The following is an 18,281-nucleotide window of genomic DNA, read 5'->3' as shown; positions in this document are numbered from 1 at the left end:
GCTTTTCTGGTGCACCATCACCTTCGTGGTCATTCAAAGTAATAAGTATTACGTTCAGATTTCTAAGACCAACACGGACCCCGCTGCACGCAGGGAAGAAAACAGGAAGCCAGGCAACCTTTGTTGGGACGGGGGGCGGGGCCAGACAAATACAGGAAGCAGACGGGAGTCTACCCCGCGCTCCTGTGCCCGCCGGAAGATTTGCGTGACTGCGTCTCAGCGCGGCACCCGCCTGTTGCCCAGAATGACCGGATGGCTGCCGAGGGACACGAACCGAAGAACATGGTGAGTGGGGCGGGTCTGGTGGGGCGGCAGGGGTCTTGGTGCGCTTGTGTGTGTGCTGTGTGTGTGTGCGTGCGCATGTGTGTGTATGCGACGGCGGGGGTGGGTTCTCTGTATGTATGTATGTATGTATGTATGGGTGCATGCGTGCATGGGCGCTTGTGTCTCTGTGTATGCAGTGTGTGTGTGTGCGTATGCGACGGCGGGGATAGGTTCTCTGGATGTATGGGTGCGTGCATGGGCGCTTGTGTGTCTCTGTGTATGCGCATGCGTGTGTGGTGGTGGAGCTTCGAGGCAGGAGATAGGCACGGCACCGTGCGCGCACACAAGGTGCAATCTGCGCTCGTGCATATTTCTTGTCCACATTCCCAAAAACGGGCAACATTAGTTGTCTTGCTGACAGCTTTCAATGCTTTCGCATTGAAAGCTAGGTCAGCTCGACCTAAAAAGTGTGAGGAGTCATGGAATCTTTCACTATGAGAGTTTCTCTTCAATGCCATATCCATCATGGATTTCAGTAGTAGCTATTTGTGCTTTACATAGGTGTTTCTTACTTTTTATCAGAGCAGAAGTACTAAAAAAGAGAAGGGGGGGGCTCAACAAGTTAGGCAGTATGCAAGTGAAATCATGGCGTGTGATATCACGGCATCACAGGAAGTGACATCTCAACCATGACCTCTCAGGAGTAACATCAGGTCTTAACACTTCACGCGTTTCGCATGTCGATAACGAGTACATTTGAGCCCAAGTATTTGTGAATAACGTGTGCCTTTGTTTCCCATTATTTGCATTCCCAGGTCAAACAGGATTACTTTAGAAGCCATCCCAGAGTCATTGGATGATCATCCAACTACCTTAGAAGTCATTTACACGTCATCAGACATCATCAAGCTCTTGAAGTCATCAGCAAGCTGCAGAAGCTCAGTCTGATGATTTGAGGATGACTTGAAAATGATTATCTGATGACTTTAGTAGGTGTCATTATTCGTGATGATTAAAGGATGACTTGAAAATTAGTATCTGCTGACTTCAGAAGGTGTCATTATTCCTGATGATCTGAGGATGACTTGTAAATGACTCTCCGATAACTTTACAAGATGACATTGTTCCTGATGACTTTGAGGTGATTTGAAAATAAGCATCTGAATACTTCAAATGTACTATTGTGTTTTCAATAAGATGTTTTTGCGTCTGGTGATTTTAACAGGAATTGTTTGTCTATTTAACCGCATGCGCGCTAGCGGGTTTTCCCGCTGCGCGCTGGATTTTCAAAAAACACGCGTTACGTGACAAAGCCAGCTCGTCATGCGCGTAGCGCAGGTAACGCCCATGACGAGCTGGCTTTGTCCTCCGCGCTGAAGGGGTTAAAGAGCACGTCCACCACTTTGGTTTCAGTCTTCCAGAAAAATGCAAACTGTTGGATGATTGCACAATGAATTGCAGATAAACGTCTGACCTCCTGCAGCTGGGAGCCCCAAAACCCAAACACACCCTGAACCCCCAAATTAACCCTTGCACCCCAAAATCCAAACACACCCTGAACCCCAATATTAACCCTTGCACCCCAAAACCCAAACACACCCTGAACCCCAATATTAACCCTGGCACCCCAAACCCAAACACACCCTAAACCCTAAAATTAACCCTGGCACCCCAAAACCCAAACACACCCTGAACCCCCAAATTAACCCTTGCACACCAAACCCAAACACACCCTAAACCCTAATATTAACCCTTGTACCCTAAAACCCAAACACACCCTAAACCTGGACTACGGCAACGCCCTTTACGCCGGAACCACCGCCAAACTCCAGAAGAGACTCCAGCGGATCCAGAACGCCTCAGCCCGACTCATCCTGGACATCCCCCGTCGCAACCACATCTCCAGACACCTGAAGGACCTGCACTGGCTCCCGGTCAACAAGAGAATCATCTTCCGCCTCCTCACCCACGCACACAAAGCCCTACACAACGAAGGCCCAGGATACCTCAACAACCGCCTCAACTTCTATGCTCCCAAACGCCAGCTTCGATCGACCGGCCACGCCCTCGCCACTGTCCCCCGCATCCGAAGAGCCACCACAGGGGGAAGGTCCTTCTCCTACCTCGCCGCCAAGACCTGGAACTCCCTCCCGACCCACCTCCGCCTGACCCAGGACCACCTGGCCTTCAGGAAGCAGCTCAAGACCTGGCTGTTTGAGCAGTAGCGGACCCCTCCCCTAGCGCCTTGAGACCCCCCAGGTGAGTAGTGCGCTATATAAATGCTTTGATTGATTGATTGATTGTACCCTAACATTAACCCTGGCACCCCAAAACCCAAACACAACTGAACCCCCAAATTAACCCTTGCACCCCAAAACCCAAACACACCCTGAACCCCCAAATTAACCCTTGCACACCAAACACAAACACACCCTAAACCCTAATATTAACCCTTGTACCCTAAAACCCAAACACACCCTAAACCCTAAAATTAACCCTCGGACCCCAAACCCAAACATGCTCTAAACCCTTAAATTACACCTGCCCCCCCCCCCAAAACACAAACCCACCCTCAACCCTAAAATGACCATGTACGCCCTAAAATCCAAAAGCCCTACAAACCCCCAAACTTTTTATGAATGCGGAATGCCGGGAGGCGCTGCTGTGATATGATACTTTCTGTACCCCCAGGCTGCACTTCCTTCATAGAGTATTTCCATAAACACATAGTTTAGTGGAATCCGATTGTTAGACTCTTTAAACAACTGCAGACAGACCTGCTCATGGCCCGAGGAATAGGACCGTCTTGCAAAGGAAAACAAGCTTTGTCGTCATGGTGACTGCCGAATTCACTCCATCACAATACTAAAATACATTTTTAAAAAGCACAGCTGCCTCGAACACAATGCCAAAATCACCTACTGTAAACCATCGGTCTGCCGGATGGCTGGGACTCGAACCGAGGAGGAGGAGGAGCCGGGAGCCGAGCGGACGTGGATCGTCTCGGCTCCCGGTTCACGAGCTGCTCGAACCCGGCTCTAGGCTGCTACAGCCCTTCTTCTGATCGCCCTTCTTCCCCACATGAAGCGGAGCGAATGGGGCATTTTTCGGAGCAACAGCGATCGCTCCTAACTAGGCGGACAGGTCCGATCTCCCGAAGAGAAGGAAAAGAGGGCGATGGCGCTCAAAATGGCGGCCGGCACCTCGCCGTGGACTCCGCCGACTGCGGCCGCCGCTGGGAAGTAGGATTGCGACCTGCGCTCCCCCGGCTTGCCCAGACCCTCGCCGAGTGTCGCAGCAGCTGACGGGACATAGCACGATCTAGCCTTACTTTAACGGCGCCCCCCACTGAGGGAATCCTCCAAGCGCCTGCCTGACTCCAAGATGGCGGCCGGCGGCGACTTTCGGATGGCGATCGCCGCTTCCTCTGGCTCGCCCCAACTTCTCTCCGGCCTCTTGTTTATCCTGCGGCCCTCGTTCAAACTGTCTGGCCTGCCACTCGACCTGCTGCCGTTTTGGGGGCCACTGCCACTTCCGGAATGCCCTGTGGTCCTGCAACACGGGCCGGATCTCGGGTTCACTCACCCCTCCCCCACACAGCGCCTCACGGCCAACGCGTGACCGCACCAACACCTTCACCACCTTGCGCACTCTCACGCCCACCGAGCCGGATGACCGCAAGCTCTCCAAGATGGGGACGCGCCTGCGGCTGGCCTCCAGCTTTATCTCCCACCTGGGCTCCCACCTTCTCTCCTGGACTTCTTGACTTTTTGTTCTGTCCTGGTCGACACTTTGCTGCTGTTTTTGGACAGTTTTCTCTGGACTCTAGCCCTCCTTCCATTCCCTCGCCCTTTAACCCCTTTTCCCCGTGGATGATCCTCAAATGTTTTCTCCCTTTTCTGCTTTCCCTTCTCTCCTTACCCTTGCATCCCTCCCACCCTCCCTTTGTGCTGTGACTGCATCCACACTTATGGAACTCTGCTCTTTGACTTATTGAAATAACTCTAATCACTGGTATTTGCTTTAGACCTTGCACCATATACCATTCCTATGTGACTCTTAAGAGTATATCCAGTCATATCCCCTCCCTATGTATATAGAGATAACTCTAATCACTAGTATATGCAGTAGACCTTTGTACTCTCTACCATTCCTATGTGACCCTTAGAGTATATCGTCATATCCCTTCCTATGTATATAGAGATAACTCTAATGACTAGTCTCCCATGTGACTTTTAGAGTATATCCATGTGTATCCCTTCCCTATGTATATAGAGATAACTCTAACGACTAGTCGCCTATGTGACTGTTAGAGTATATCCAGGTGTATCCCTTCCCTATGTATATAGAGATAGCTCTAATCACTAGAATATGAAGTAGTCTGCGTTGCTCTCTACCATTCCTCTGTGACTTTTAGAGTATATCCAGTCTTACCCCTTCCCTATGTACATAGAGATAACTCTAATCACTAGTTTATGCAGGAGTCCGCTGTGCTCTCTACCATGTGTATCCCCTCCCTAAGCAGACAGAGATATCACTAGTATATGCCTAGAGTTTATCCATTTGTATCTCCTCCTTGTGTGACTTTATCTCTTGTACATTTGCATTTTTTTTCTGTTTGTACCTTTTTTATAACGCATGTAATCCTAAATCCGTATGTTTTCAACTGGTTCTTATGTAAGTCAAAAATGTGCAATTTTTTTCCGCATGTAACCTTCAGTCCTTATGTTTGCAACTGGATCCTATGTAATGCGCTCTGACACCTTCGGGTAAAGTTCGCGCTATATAAAATCGCACAAATAAATAAATAAATAAAATAAAAACCGCAGATCCTCACTGGAGAGCAGCTCTCCGCCTTTTCACATACCGGAAGCCGGTGGATTCCTCGAGCAAAAGCCTACGCACATCCGGGAGAGCCGGAAGTGACGTCATTGCTCTGCGGCAAGAACGAAGACTGCCGTGAGTGCAATGGCCATTAAAGGGACAGATGGATTGGCATCGGTCTCATTGTTTTTCCAACTCCACTGCCTTCATCGATTCTAGCGTATACTCAGATAAGTGCTGCAGCTGTTAAAAAAGAGTAGCATCGATACTCCGCTCTCGGTCCCAGCTGCTCAATTTCCGTACCAGACCAGCTTCCTCATTTTTCGGAAAGCACGAGTTTTCTTTAAGGGGGCAAATTCACAGCTCCCTGAATGTGTGTGCTTCGTATGTGTTAAAATGAATGCCTGCGTTGCAATGTATGTGTATTATGTGTGTTTGATGTTTGTCTGTATCAGCCCGGCGGCTTGTTTAATATGCACCTTTTGTGTTTGAGCATGTGTATTTTTGTGTATGTGTGACGTAGTGCGTGCCTGTATAAGTTGTGGAAAATTGCAAAAAGCCTATAAAATGTGTTTTACAGCAAGTTCTTCGCCGTAAGGTAAAATAAAAAATAATAATAAAATAAATTACTGCCCGTATATTGTAGGTCCCATGTTGGTTCCAAGTGCACCTGCGTGTATTCAAGATTCTCGACCAAATGAAACAGTTTTCGATCTACTGAAAAGTTGTCAATCAAAGAAGGCTAAACACATTTATTTATGTGAATATTGTATATTGTTGAGCATTACTTGTGTCCTTGCAACTTGTAATTACTAAAACATTGGCAGTTTTCATGGATGCGTTTCAAAGCATAAGGATAAATGCTTCAAATAACTTAGCCGTTGTAATGCTGGTTCCTTATTTTGTTTGCTATTTGTTTAATTGAGAGGCCTGGTTGCCTGTGGCGATTGAGGTTTACGCCCTATTTAGGAAACGTAGTCCGACGCATTCCAACATCTTGCAATATCTACTTTTGCAAAACAGGCTATAATTCTGGTTTCGTTCCATGTGCATGCAATGTTTTTAACTCGTTTGTATATATTATTGAGACAGGGCCAATTACGTATTCCCTGTTTGCGCTAATGTACCTTGACCGCTAAGATCTCTGTAAAAATGAAGCAGGTCTTGTTACATCTGCCACTATCGATACCAGCCATATATTATCCAGTTACAACCTGATCTACTGCTAAAGTACTGAGGCAGAGGGATCGAGCCCTGAAATAAATCACATTAATATCTCTCGCCTTGCTCGCTCTCTCTCTCCTTGCGCGCTCTCTCTCTCGCTCTCTCTCTCTCCTTGCGCGCTCTCTCTCCTTGCGCGCTCTCTCTCCTTGCGCGCTCTCTCTCCTTGCGCGTTCTCTCGCTTCTAGCATTCAACTGCCTCTGATCATGTGTTAAATATTTATAAGGTGAAAGCACGCACAAGTTGCAGTAACGTGTGCCTTCCCCATTGATTGAGATCTTATAAGAGGTTTCCCCATGCCCTCTTCTCGTTTGAACTGCGGGTACTGCATGTGTCTACGAGGTATGGGATCCCTTTATGTTAAATTGCATCTCTTACCAAACTTCCAAACACCTCTGGCAAAACACTTAATAGGTCCCAGAGGGGAGACCTATTGGCTATGCCAATGCTTTTGCTTTATGTATTTGCCATTGTAATGCCTTTTGTTTCATTTATAAAGCCATTACATATTGCACAATTAACGTACAATACTACTAGCAAGGCTAATATCTTTAGCTTAATAAAAGGTGACACCTATTGCATTTTTAACACTTGTCCTTTCATGTTGGGGGTGACAGTGGGCAGAGGGTAGCAGGCATCTGACTCTATGAATCTGTGGGGATAGGTAACTTGTTTTCCCGTCACAAACCCCAGTGTGAAAGTTCACTTATTGATCAGTTCTTCTATTTCTCTCATACTGCCTCTACTATGCTATTACTATTTGTCCAGAGCAGCAAGACCTAAGCATACACTCTGGCTCTCCAAAAATAAAGTTGATTATTAGGTAATTTCCTCAATGGCCTTCAGTGCATGCCCAAACACTTCTTTGTAGTCCAAAATCTAGGCATATTAGATAGAAATTGCACCAGGTCAGTGTACTTTTTGGGGTGCTTTTCTCCAATTAAATCTGTTAATCAGTTTGATATGCTTTGTATTTTACCTCTGAAACTTAAACCACATACAAACTAATTCCTGATTTTTATATCTAGCAGGACATAATCATGGCTTCATTCAACGTCCTGTTTTTCACTTGCAATCATTCTGTGTGTGTTCGAAAAGATGGTGACTTCCTGCGTTTGGACAATCCTGGGGAAGTTCTTTGTAAATGGCTGGTCGAAAATGTAGTTGAAGCTGGTCGGCCAGTCACCGAAGAGAGATATTTTAAAGCTATGATTATGTTCCAATCATCTGGTAAGCACAATAAGTAAACCTTTATAATAAGTTTGCAACTGCAGGATAACGGTACAAATTACCAACCTGTTTCAGTAAAAACCTACATTTGTGATTAATTAATCCAAGTTAAAGTTCAGGAATTTGTATAGCGCAGCCACTCACCAGAAGGGTCTCAGGGCGCTTGAGGGATGGTGGGGGCATTATTTATCGAATAGCCAGGTTTTAAGCTGCTTTCTGAAGGAGGGGTGGTTTTGTGTAAGGCGGAGGTGAGTGGGGAGAGAATTCCAGGTTTTGGCTGCTAAGTAGGAGAAGGATCTTCCTCCCATGTTGGATCTGTGGATGCGCGGAATTGCGGCGAGGGCTTGATTGGATGATCGTAGTTGGCGGGTGGGTTTGTAGAAGGACAGTCGTGTGTTGAGGCATTCGGGTCCTAGGTCGTAGAGGGCTTTGTGTGCGTGGGTGAGGAGACGGAACGTTATTCTCTTGTTGACGGGGAGCCAGTGGAGTTCCTTCAGGTGACCGGAAATGTGAGCTTGACTGGGGATGTCCAATATGAGTCTGGCTGAGGCGTTTTGGACGCGTTGGAGTTTTTTCTTAAGTTTGGCTGTGGTTCCGGCGTAAAGGGTATTTCCATAATCCAGTCGGCTGGTGACCAGTGCGTGGGTGACTGTCTTTCTTGATTCGGTGGGGCTCCAACGGAAGATTTTTTTGAGCATGCGTAGGATGTTGAAGCAAGAAGATGAGACAGCATTGACTTGTCTGGTCATCGAGAGGGAGGAGTCTAGGATGAAGCCCAGGTTACGTGCGTGGTCTGTCAGTATGGGTGCTGTACCCAGGGCCGGTGGCCACCATGAGTCGTCCCAGGCAGAGGGGGATGATCCTAAGATGAGGACTTCCGTTTTGTCAGAGTTTAGTTTTAAACGGCTGTTCTTCATCCATTCGGCTACTTCTTTCATTCCTTCGTGTAGGTTGGTTTTGGCGGTGTTTGGGTCTTTGGTGAGGGAGAGGATCAGCTGGGTGTCGTCTGCGTAGGGGATGATGTTGAGGTTGTGTTGTCGTGCTATGGATGCGAGGGGACTCATGTAAACGTTGAAGAGGGTGGGACTGAGAGATGATCCTTGTGGTATGCCGCAGATGACTTCGGTGGCCTCTGATTTAAATGGGGGGAGGCGGACTCTCTGGGTTCTTCTGGCGAGGAACGAGATGATCCAGTCCAAAGCTTTTCCTTGTATTCCGATGTTGCTGAGGCGTTGTATGAGGGTGCTATGACAGACTGTGTCGAAGGCGGCGGAGAGGTCGAGTAGGATGAGGGCAACTGTTTCTCCGTGGTCCAGTAGCGTTCGGATGTCGTCTGTAGCTGCGATGAGGGCGGTTTCGGTACTGTGTTTGGCTCGGAAGCCGGTCTGTGAGGGGTCAAGGGAGTTGTTGGATTAGAGGAAGGCGGCGTGCTGATTCTTGACAGCTTTCTTAATGACTTTGGCGGGGAAAGGGAGGAGTGAGATGGGGCGGTAGTTCTTAAGTTCAGAGAGGTCTGCTGTGGGTTTCTTCAAGAGGGCGCTGAGTTCGGCATGTTTCCAGCTTTCCGGGAAGGTAGCTGAGTTGAAGGAACAGTTGATGACATCGCGGAGGTGGGGTGCGATGATGGAGTCTGCTTTGTTGAAGATGTGGTGGGGACATGGGTCGGTTGGAGAACCTGAGTGGATGGAGTTCATCAGGCGGATGGTGTCTTCAGTAGTGATTGGGTCCCAGGTGCAAAGGTCGTGAGAGAACTGTTTTGGTTCGGATGTGGGTGGAGTGGACTGTTCTTGGGACTGGTTTTTAAAGCTGTTGTGTATGTCGGCGATTTTGTTGTGGAAGAAAGAGGATAAAGAGTCGCAGAGGTCTTGGGAGGGGGTAATGTCGTTGGTGCCGGCGGTAGGGTTGGTAAATTCTTTGACGATGTTGAATAGTTCTTTGCTGTTGTGGGCGTTGTTGTCGAGTCGATCCTTGAGTGCTGATTTCTTGGTGGATCGGATCAGTTGGTGGTGTTTGCGGGTGGCGTCCTTGAAGGTGGTCATGTTGTCAGTGCTTGGGTTTTTTCTCCAGGTTTTCTCGAGGGTGCGGCATAACTTCTTGGATTTCTTAAGGTCATCGTTGAACCAGGGGGCCTTCTTGCTACCTTGTTTGATCTGGTGGTTTTTCAAGGGTGCTAATTCGTCAGCGCTGTGGGTGATCCATTGTGTGAGTTTGGTGGCGGCTTGGTTTGGCTCCGATGAAATGGCAGGAGGGTTTCGGTTGAGTGATGTGGTGAGTTGGTCGGTGGTGATTTTGTTCCAGTTTCTTTGAGGAATAGGTTGTGGGGGGTTGTGAGTTGTGGTCTTTTTGTAGCTGAAGTGGACGCAGCTGTGGCCCGTCCAGTGAAGAGCTGAGGTGTGATCGAAGGAGATGTGTTTGCTGGAGGTGAAGATAGGGTTGAGCGTGTGTCCGGCTAAGTGGGTGGGGGTGTCAACAAGTTGTTTGAGTCCAAGATTGGCTAGGTTGTTCAGAAGGGTGGTGGTGTTGCTGTCATTTTTCTTTTCCAGGTGGAAGTTGAGGTCTCCCAGTAGGATGTAGTTCTCTGAAGTGAAGGCATGTGAGCTGATGAAGTCAGTGATGTCTTCGTTGAATTGTGTGCAGGTTCCTGGTGGTCTGTAGATGAGGGTGCCTCTAAGTGTGGTCCTGGGGTCGGTGTGGATCTGGAAGTGAAGGTGTTCGGCGGTTGCGAGGTTGTCGTCGGAGCTGGTCGTGATTCGGATGGTGTTCTTATGGACGATGGCGATGCCTCCTCCTGTTTGGATGGTGCGGTCTTTTCGGATGATCTTGTAATTGTGAGGGATGGCTATAGCGATGTCGGGTGCTGATGAGGCGTTCATCCATGTTTCAGTGAGGAAGGCGATGTAGTGTCGAGTAGATCCCAGAGTTCAGTGGCGTGTCTGTGCACTGAGCGGGTGTTCAGCAGGATGCACTTCAGGTGGTTAGAGTCGGATCTGTGTTTGGGGGAAGAGGATTTGGTGTGGGTTCTGAAGCAGGTGTACTTGCAGGAGTGGCAGGCGAAAGGTCCATGGGTGTATCCTGGGGTAGCTGTGCAGCATTGTGATGTGCGTCCGGGGTTGAGGGCAAGGAGGGACGCGTCGTCGTACGATAAGCGGGTGGAGAGGGTTTTGCGGAGGCCAGGGGGTCTGGCGCTGGGCGCGGTCCAAGCGCAGACGGGCGTAGACGGGCTTACCCATGGGGCGCGTTCGCTGCGCGCGAAAGCATCTGTCATATGTGGAAGGGGGGGCGGGCGAGGGAGTGTCAGCTGGGAGGCGTGAGCGGGGCGGAGACCCGGGCAGGGAGGCACACAACAACTAAACAAAATGACAGGCAGCCTAAAACGATATAGTAAGCCAATGCGAAGCAAATGGCAGAGGCACCGGTACAGTCAGGCACACCGTGGAATCTACAGGCAGGCAAATGAAAACTGTACTAACAGCGCACTTTCACAATCTAGCGCTACGATGTCTGAATGAATACAAATAAAAGCAGTCAAGGCAGTCTAGCGCTACGTTATCGCAATGATTAAAATGAAAGGCGGTAAAGGCAGTCTAGCGCTGCTATGTCCAGCAATACAAATGAGCAAATGAATTTAGCAATAGCCGCAGCGAAGCGCTACGATACCAGGCTGCAAGGCAGGCAGGGCGGGGAGCAGCGTGGGGAGCGACCGCGTCTGCAGGAAACAGGACGGTAAAAATGAACATGCATGTCCCCACATATGCCTTGGATTGCTCCCCAGAGACAAATGTAACACTTATGAAAAGGACTGAAACGTTTAGCTTGTGGCACTACAATAAGGCAGCCATTTTTGGATAAACTATTTTATTTAGGCAACTTTTTTCAGGAGGTTCAAGTTCAGGCTTACAATGTGTACTGTCTATTAAGGAAAACTTACTTACTTGGTTATGGATAGATTGTACATTTGTCCTTTATTATCAATACCTCTTTATTTATATATTATGGCTAGAGCGTGAAGATATATTGCAAGTGGTCAATGTGTTCTATTCTGTTTTGAAGTTTATATGTAAATATATATTTTTTTCTCTTGCTTTTGTTTGTGAAGAAACAGTGTCCTAATGATTCAGGATATTTTTCAAGAGATAATTGCAAGCTATTCTGGCACGACAGAGGGTCTGAAACAGGTGTTACTTCAAAGGGCACTGGAGAAAAAGCAGATGTTAATGGACTGTGGCAATCGGGAAAGCGCTGGTAGACTTAAGAGGGTGTTACGCGAACTACAAGAGGAAGAAATTGCAGAGGAAAGATGCAAGGACAAAAAAGCCAAGCAGAGTGGACTGGATTATATAAGAGTTGGTAACAAAGCTCATGCTGAAAGCACAACTTCTCAGCCTGGTGATGCAAGTTTGCGGATGAATTTGCAGAAACTTGAAAACCTGGCCCTTTTAGCAGGGATGGCTAGTGTCCTTCATCAAAAATCCATAACTAAAAATGTTGCATCAGACCGTGAAAATGAACTTTTCTTGGAGTCCCCGCTTAAATCCAAATATCAAGGACAAAAACATGCCTCCCTTTCACCACGTCATCCTAGAGTAATCAACACTCATTCTGAAAATATAATGGGGCCAGTCTGATGTAATCAATAGCCATCCTGAAGCTGTCATAGGATCGCCCAGGAATAATCCATACTCATCCAGAAACTGTCATGGGATCATTCCAGAGTAATCCACTTCCATCCTGGAGCGGTTATAGGATCATCCTGAAATAATTGACAGTCATCCTTAAATTAGCTAGAACCCATCCTGGAGTAATTCTCCCGCATCCTGAAGTTGTCAATTAGTATTCGTGGAGTTGTAAAAGGTAATCACTCCCTGCCAGTAGAAGTCATCAGAACACCATCCTACTGTAGTTTTTGTGATGAGTCTAGGTTCTTCATCACATTTACATTTTTTGTCCTACAGGCATACTTCAGGATGGCTTGCCCAGATAATTGCAGGAATAGCCTGACTGTAATCATCAGATGAGTCCAGAATGACTCCAGGATGATCTTCCTTTTTGACATGGGTTTGCACCTATGTGTGAGGCTCAGATATCTCCGTGTCAGGATAGTTAAACAAAAGTGTATATTATACTCTGGGGGGGTTAAGACATGGCAAGACTGAGCAATTCGCTGAGCGCCAAAGAATAGGAATGTATTTTTTTTTAAAATGGCAATAAACGTATGGTCTAACTTCTGCGTACTGCAAATATGTAAACATAACACACACACTAACAGCCCTGTTACAGTATTCTATTTGGCTACTAGACTAAATTCCCTACTCTCCTCGCACCCCTTATACGTATCTACCTGCTGTGGTCAAAAATGGAATAATTTCAGTTCTCTTTACATAGAAAATATAAAGTACGAAATTATAGTTATTATTTACGGGGCCTCACTTCATGCCTATTCTTCCACACTGCTCATATTGCAAAAGTTTTTTCAGCAGGGTTTTTTTTTTGCCAGACTAATACATCTGACATGATCGTTTAAAAACCGCGCTTAAAATGACACCAATTGCGGTACTTACATCGACCGTTCAGTCAACTCGGTCTAATGTTTATTGTCAGTATAATAATGGACAGACATTAGAACTTCCGGGTTGCAAAACAGCCAATCCCACTTATAAACATATTACCAAAGGTGCATGGAAGGGAGTGGAAACATAAAGTGGCCTAGGATTGGAGGATCGGTTGCACATTAACAAATCCTAATGCACGACACAGAATCATAAAGTGCTGATTGGCTGTGAATCAATCTCATAGCCAGAGTAGAAAAGACTGGAGTCCACGTGTTCCTGCACTGAGACTCAGAGTATCAAACACAAATCTTCTTTCGGGTTGCGTGTTTCTTGTTGCTGATTGTGCTGAACATCGCTTGTGGATTTTGTCATTAGTCAGTGAAGAACTCCATTTTAAATTTGCGTCAGGCGGTGATAGGTTGGCTTAGATGTCGCCACTCACTATTTTAGATGTAAGTAAGGAAGCGGATAGGTAAGGGTGACTCTGAAGGCAGTTGGGATTAAGGGTCACCCCGGGTGGTCGGAGTGAGCTGTAGGACCCAATGAAGTGGCTCCATCTTCACCTGTTCCAGAAACCGACACAGGAATGTACGCCCGTTAGCCAGCCTTTGCCCTGGAATCCATTGGTACCAGCTGTATTGCCTACGTTTCATGTGTTTACACTGGGTTAGTCATTGACATAAGGGGTGAGGTGGGGCCACAGGCAGGGTATCGGGCGGCAGCAGTTTAAAGCATTTATTCCATTTCCAGGGCATAAGCCTTAAAAAAAAGTGGGAGGTCAAACTAGGTTAGGCAGTACGAAAGTGACATGGCGCGTGACATCACAGGAAGTGACATCATGACCACAGCGGAAGTGATATCACAGGGAGTGACTTCAGACCTTAAGACTTAACAAATATGTCTATCATGTATACATTTGAAAGCATAACAATATTTAACAAATTATATTTTGCATCAGAGTTGCGCCAAAAAGTGGCTTACCCCCAGCGCAATAATCTGGGCCTCAGTTTATGCATTTTTTTTAAACCTGCCACAAAGAAATAGTCAACTAGGAGAAAGGTGGCAGTAAATCCATTCTGCTTAATTGGTTGCAAAATCTGCATTTTAAAATATCTCAATAGTTTAAAGCACCTGCTCCATAGATCTTTGCGTGCCCAGTAAATCTCAGGGAATAATAAATAATAATAGTTTGATAAATGGAGGTTAATGCGCTTTATGGTGAAATCTGTGTTTTGTCTAGTCCCAGGTTTGAATCAAAGTAGCAGAGATGGTTAATATGTCTCCTGCAAAGCACATCCTGTGACACACAGATGACCAATTTTTAGGTCGAGGACCTAAAGTCTGGGGTCGGAGAGTTAATGTTTCTTAGTAGTGCGGTTTAACCCGCCTCCCTGCCCCGTCTTTCCTCCATTGGCTGGCTTCCTAAACGGAGGCCAGCCATTGGAGGAGAGATGCGTCACTCTAATTTAGCCCCGTCTCTTTCGGATTCGGGGGCGTAAGTTTTGCTGTTCTTTAGACAGTGACGTAGTCTGTCACTCAGAACCACAAAACCACTCCCCCGATTCCGAAAAATTCGGAAGCTTGTGGCCGCCATTTTTTCTTCACCCGCAGTGAGCCCGAGACCCGCCTCGGCGGGTCTCGGGCTCAAAAAAAAATTCCACGGACTCGATAATTCTCGTTCCGGTGCCTACTCAACTCACGGGGTCACACTCTGCGACTCTGGGCAATAGCTTGCTTAATCTCCACTACGGCCCCTCGCGGCGGGATGCCTGGCTTTCACCTTGTGGACACCCTGCCGGGGTATCTTACAGGGGAATACCAGGACGGGTTCCCTAAGCAAGCGCCGAGATGCCTACGGGTAGTCGTGCGCTATACAAGAGCGTAATCATTTCATTTCATTTCAGTGAAGGTGAGCCGTTCCTAGTTGTTCCTCGTTGTGCTTGTGTCCGCCCCCCCTCCCCCCCCCCCCCCCTGCTCCCTCCTTCCGTCTCCTCTCGTGTTGCTGTTTTCTGTGCATCCCGGCTCTCCCGGTGACCTGCAATGTGACCCTCGGCACGACAACTATGGCGGAGGTAAGGCATAAAGTGCAGGGCAGGGAGGCCGGAGAAACCACCACTACGGCAAACTTAATCAAAACAGCCGTTCCTCGTTGTGCTTGTGTCTGTCCCCCCCTTGCCCCCTCCTTCCGTCCCCTCTCGTGTTGCTGTTTTCTGTGCATCCCGGCTATCCCCAATTAAGATATACATGTAAGGAATTGAGTACATTAACCAGACATATGGTTTAGGTATACATCTCCCAGACCGTAAAATAAAGTAAAATGGCACAACCATTTCTTTGCACCAACCTTTATATTCACAAGTTTGCCATATTCTGAACAGTCTGCCTGTAAATTGCATCCACGAACGGCAGGAGAAACATCCCCGTTTTTATTAAAGGTCCCTCGCGTCTTAGCTACATGACGCGTTTCTGGTCCGCTAGAGTGGCGATTGAAGTAGAGATAGGACGTGGGATCCTATAGTTGTTGTTCTATGCCCGATTGGCAACTGCCATGATGAAATAGAAATAGGATATGGAATCCTATAATTAGTGTTCTATGCACGATTATCAGCTGTCCTATTGAAATAAAAACAGGATCCTAAAGTCTGTATTTTGTACCCGATTAGCAACCGCCATATCCCAGCAGGCAGCAGCTGCCGGAGAAAACACCACTACGGCAAACTTAATCAAAACAACATGATTGGGATGCGCCACATCCTCCACTCTTCTGCCTTTCGCACATGCCCTTACTTCCCTCATCATTTCTCTCCTCTTTTCCCCCTCGCGTATCTTTCTCTCCACGCGCTCTCCTTTCTCTGTTGCACGACCCTCCCTCCCCCTGTTTATTCTCCCTGCTCCTAGGCCCGCACCCCCTGGTTCCACCCTGCCCGGCCGCATCTGCCTCTTCTCAGCGCTGTAGATAGTTGGAGATTAAGTGATTTGTCCAGAATCACATATGTTGTGCAGACGCCGAGCTGGTTCCCCAGCTCCAAAGTCGCGAGCTCTGGCCGTTGCGCCACATCCTCCTCTCTTCTGCCTTTCGCCTCGCCTATGCCCTTGCTTCCCCTCATCATTTCTGGAGTGGAGGAGTGTGGCTCAATGGTTAGAGCGGCAGACCCTGATGCAGAGTTCTGGCCAGGGACCAGGGTTCGATTCCCGCCTTGGCGGGGTCTCGGGCTCAATTTCCTCGGACCTGGTAATTCTCGCCTCGGTGCCTATTCTAATCACGGGCCCCACGCTGCAACTCTGGGCAATAGCTTGCTTAGCCTCCACACCGGCCCCAACAGCGCTAAGGATGCCTGGCTTCACCCCGGGGGTGCCCAGAAGTGGACACTTCACAGGGAAAGCCAGGAGGGGTTCCACAGCGGTATGAGTATCAGCGCCAGGAAACCGCATAGGCGACACCGCAAGGTGACTGTCTGGTGACAGTGCGCTCTATAAGTACCTTGACATTTTTTATTTACATTTCTCTCCTCTTTTCCCCCTCGCGTATCTTTCTCTCCACGTGCTCTCCTTTCTCCGTTTCACGGCCCTCCCTCCCCCTGTTTATTCTCCCTGCTCCTAGGCCCGCTCCCCCTGGTTCCACCCTGCCCGGCCGCATCTGCCTCTTCTCGGCGCCGTAGATAGTTGGAGATTAGGTGATTTGTCCAGAATCACATATGTTGTGCAGACGCCGAGCTGGTTCCCACGCTCCAAAGTCGCGAGCTCTGGCCGTTGCGCCACACCCTCCTTTCTTCTGCCTTTTGCCTCGCCCTTGCCCTTACTTCCCTCATCATTTCTCTCCTCTTTTCCCCCTCGCGTATCTCTCCCTCTCCACGCGCTCTCCTTTCTCCGTGCACCGCCCTCCCTCCCCTTGTTTATTCTCCCTGCTCCTAGGCCCGCTCCCCCTGGTTCCACCCTGCTCGGCCGCATCTGCCTCCAGGGTTGTGCGAGGGGGTCATCAATCTTAGGGCGGACATTTGAGGGAGGCGCTTTCTGGATCTGGAGCCTGAAATACTCGCTATAAGGTACGGATCATCCAGGATGGAACAGTAATGCGAATCTTAAAATGTGACCGATATTGGATGAGCCCCACAAAGTGGAACTCTCTCACTACCTCACTCTCTATCTCACTACCTCACAACTTCACTCTCTCTAACTCACTACCTCACTTTCGCTCTATCTCACTACCTCACTCTCTCTCTTTCTATCTCACTAACTCACTTTCACTCTTTCACTCTTTCACTCTCTCTCTATCTCACTACATCACAACCTCACTCTCTATCTCACTAAATCACAACCTCACTCTCTGTTTCGATCTCACTACCTCAGAACATCCCTCTCTACCTCACTCTTTCACTACCTCACTCTCGGTCTCTCACTACCTCACTCTCGGTCTCTCACTACCTCACTCTCTCTCTCACTACCTCACTCTCTCTCTCACTACCTCACTCTCTCTCTCACTACCTCACTCTCTCTCTCACTACCTCACTCTCTCTATTTCACTACCTCACTCTCTCTATTTCACTACCTCACTCTCTCTATTTCACTACCTCACTCTCTCTATTCACTACCTCACTCTCTCTATTCACTACCTCACTCTCTCTATTCACTACCTCACTCTCTCTCTATCTCACTCCCTCACTGCTAATGCAATAGGTCTCGCATATGCAAGCAATTAAGCTATTGCCAATATAAGTGACAATGCCATTTATTTAAGGATACAAAAAAAATAATAATAATGAGCAATGCCAATAGCTCTACCTATAACATTGCCGAGACCATTGCATTGTAAATGCTTGTTATTTCATGTAGTTAGCTAGGTAAGTAGGTTACTGCTTTTAACACAGAGATCCTTTTGTTACTTGCAGTTCATAAATTGTAAACCTAATATAGCACAGTGAGCTATGAAGGATGTAACTTAAACCCTGTAACCCTCAATGTCTTATGTAACACATCCTGTACATCCATTTTACACACTTATGATTTATTGTCAATGCATAATATGTAGGTGTGATGTAAAGCGCTCTGACACTCTGCATTGGCATGATCGGCACTATGAAGAAATAAAACAAAATAGTGGTATTTAAATTGTTATTTTGGTAAATATTGAGACAGACCAACCCATCTGATATTCTTACAGTGCAATCATATTTCTTAGATACAGGGACTGAACA

The 18,281-nt window shown here is 47.6% G+C and overlaps 1 long non-coding RNA gene across 1 annotated transcript in view; it reads left to right on the top strand.

Moving 5' to 3' along the window:
- The first annotated feature begins 5,213 nt into the window (after window positions 1–5,213).
- The window catches only part of LOC144828737 (uncharacterized), a 50,842-nt gene continuing 37,774 nt past the window's right edge, over window positions 5,214–18,281 (top strand). The window contains exons 1-2 of the long non-coding RNA XR_013610524.1: window positions 5,214–7,540; window positions 11,637–12,391. This is a non-coding gene — a long non-coding RNA (uncharacterized LOC144828737). The remainder of the gene's footprint in view (window positions 7,541–11,636; window positions 12,392–18,281) is intronic.

Source organism: Lissotriton helveticus, chromosome 4_1 (genome assembly GCF_964261635.1).
Source record: "Lissotriton helveticus chromosome 4_1, aLisHel1.1, whole genome shotgun sequence".
Taxonomy (NCBI): Eukaryota; Metazoa; Chordata; class Amphibia; order Caudata; family Salamandridae; genus Lissotriton; species Lissotriton helveticus.
The sequence above is the reverse complement of the archived record's forward strand: the minus strand, read 5'-3'. Positions and strand labels throughout refer to the sequence as shown.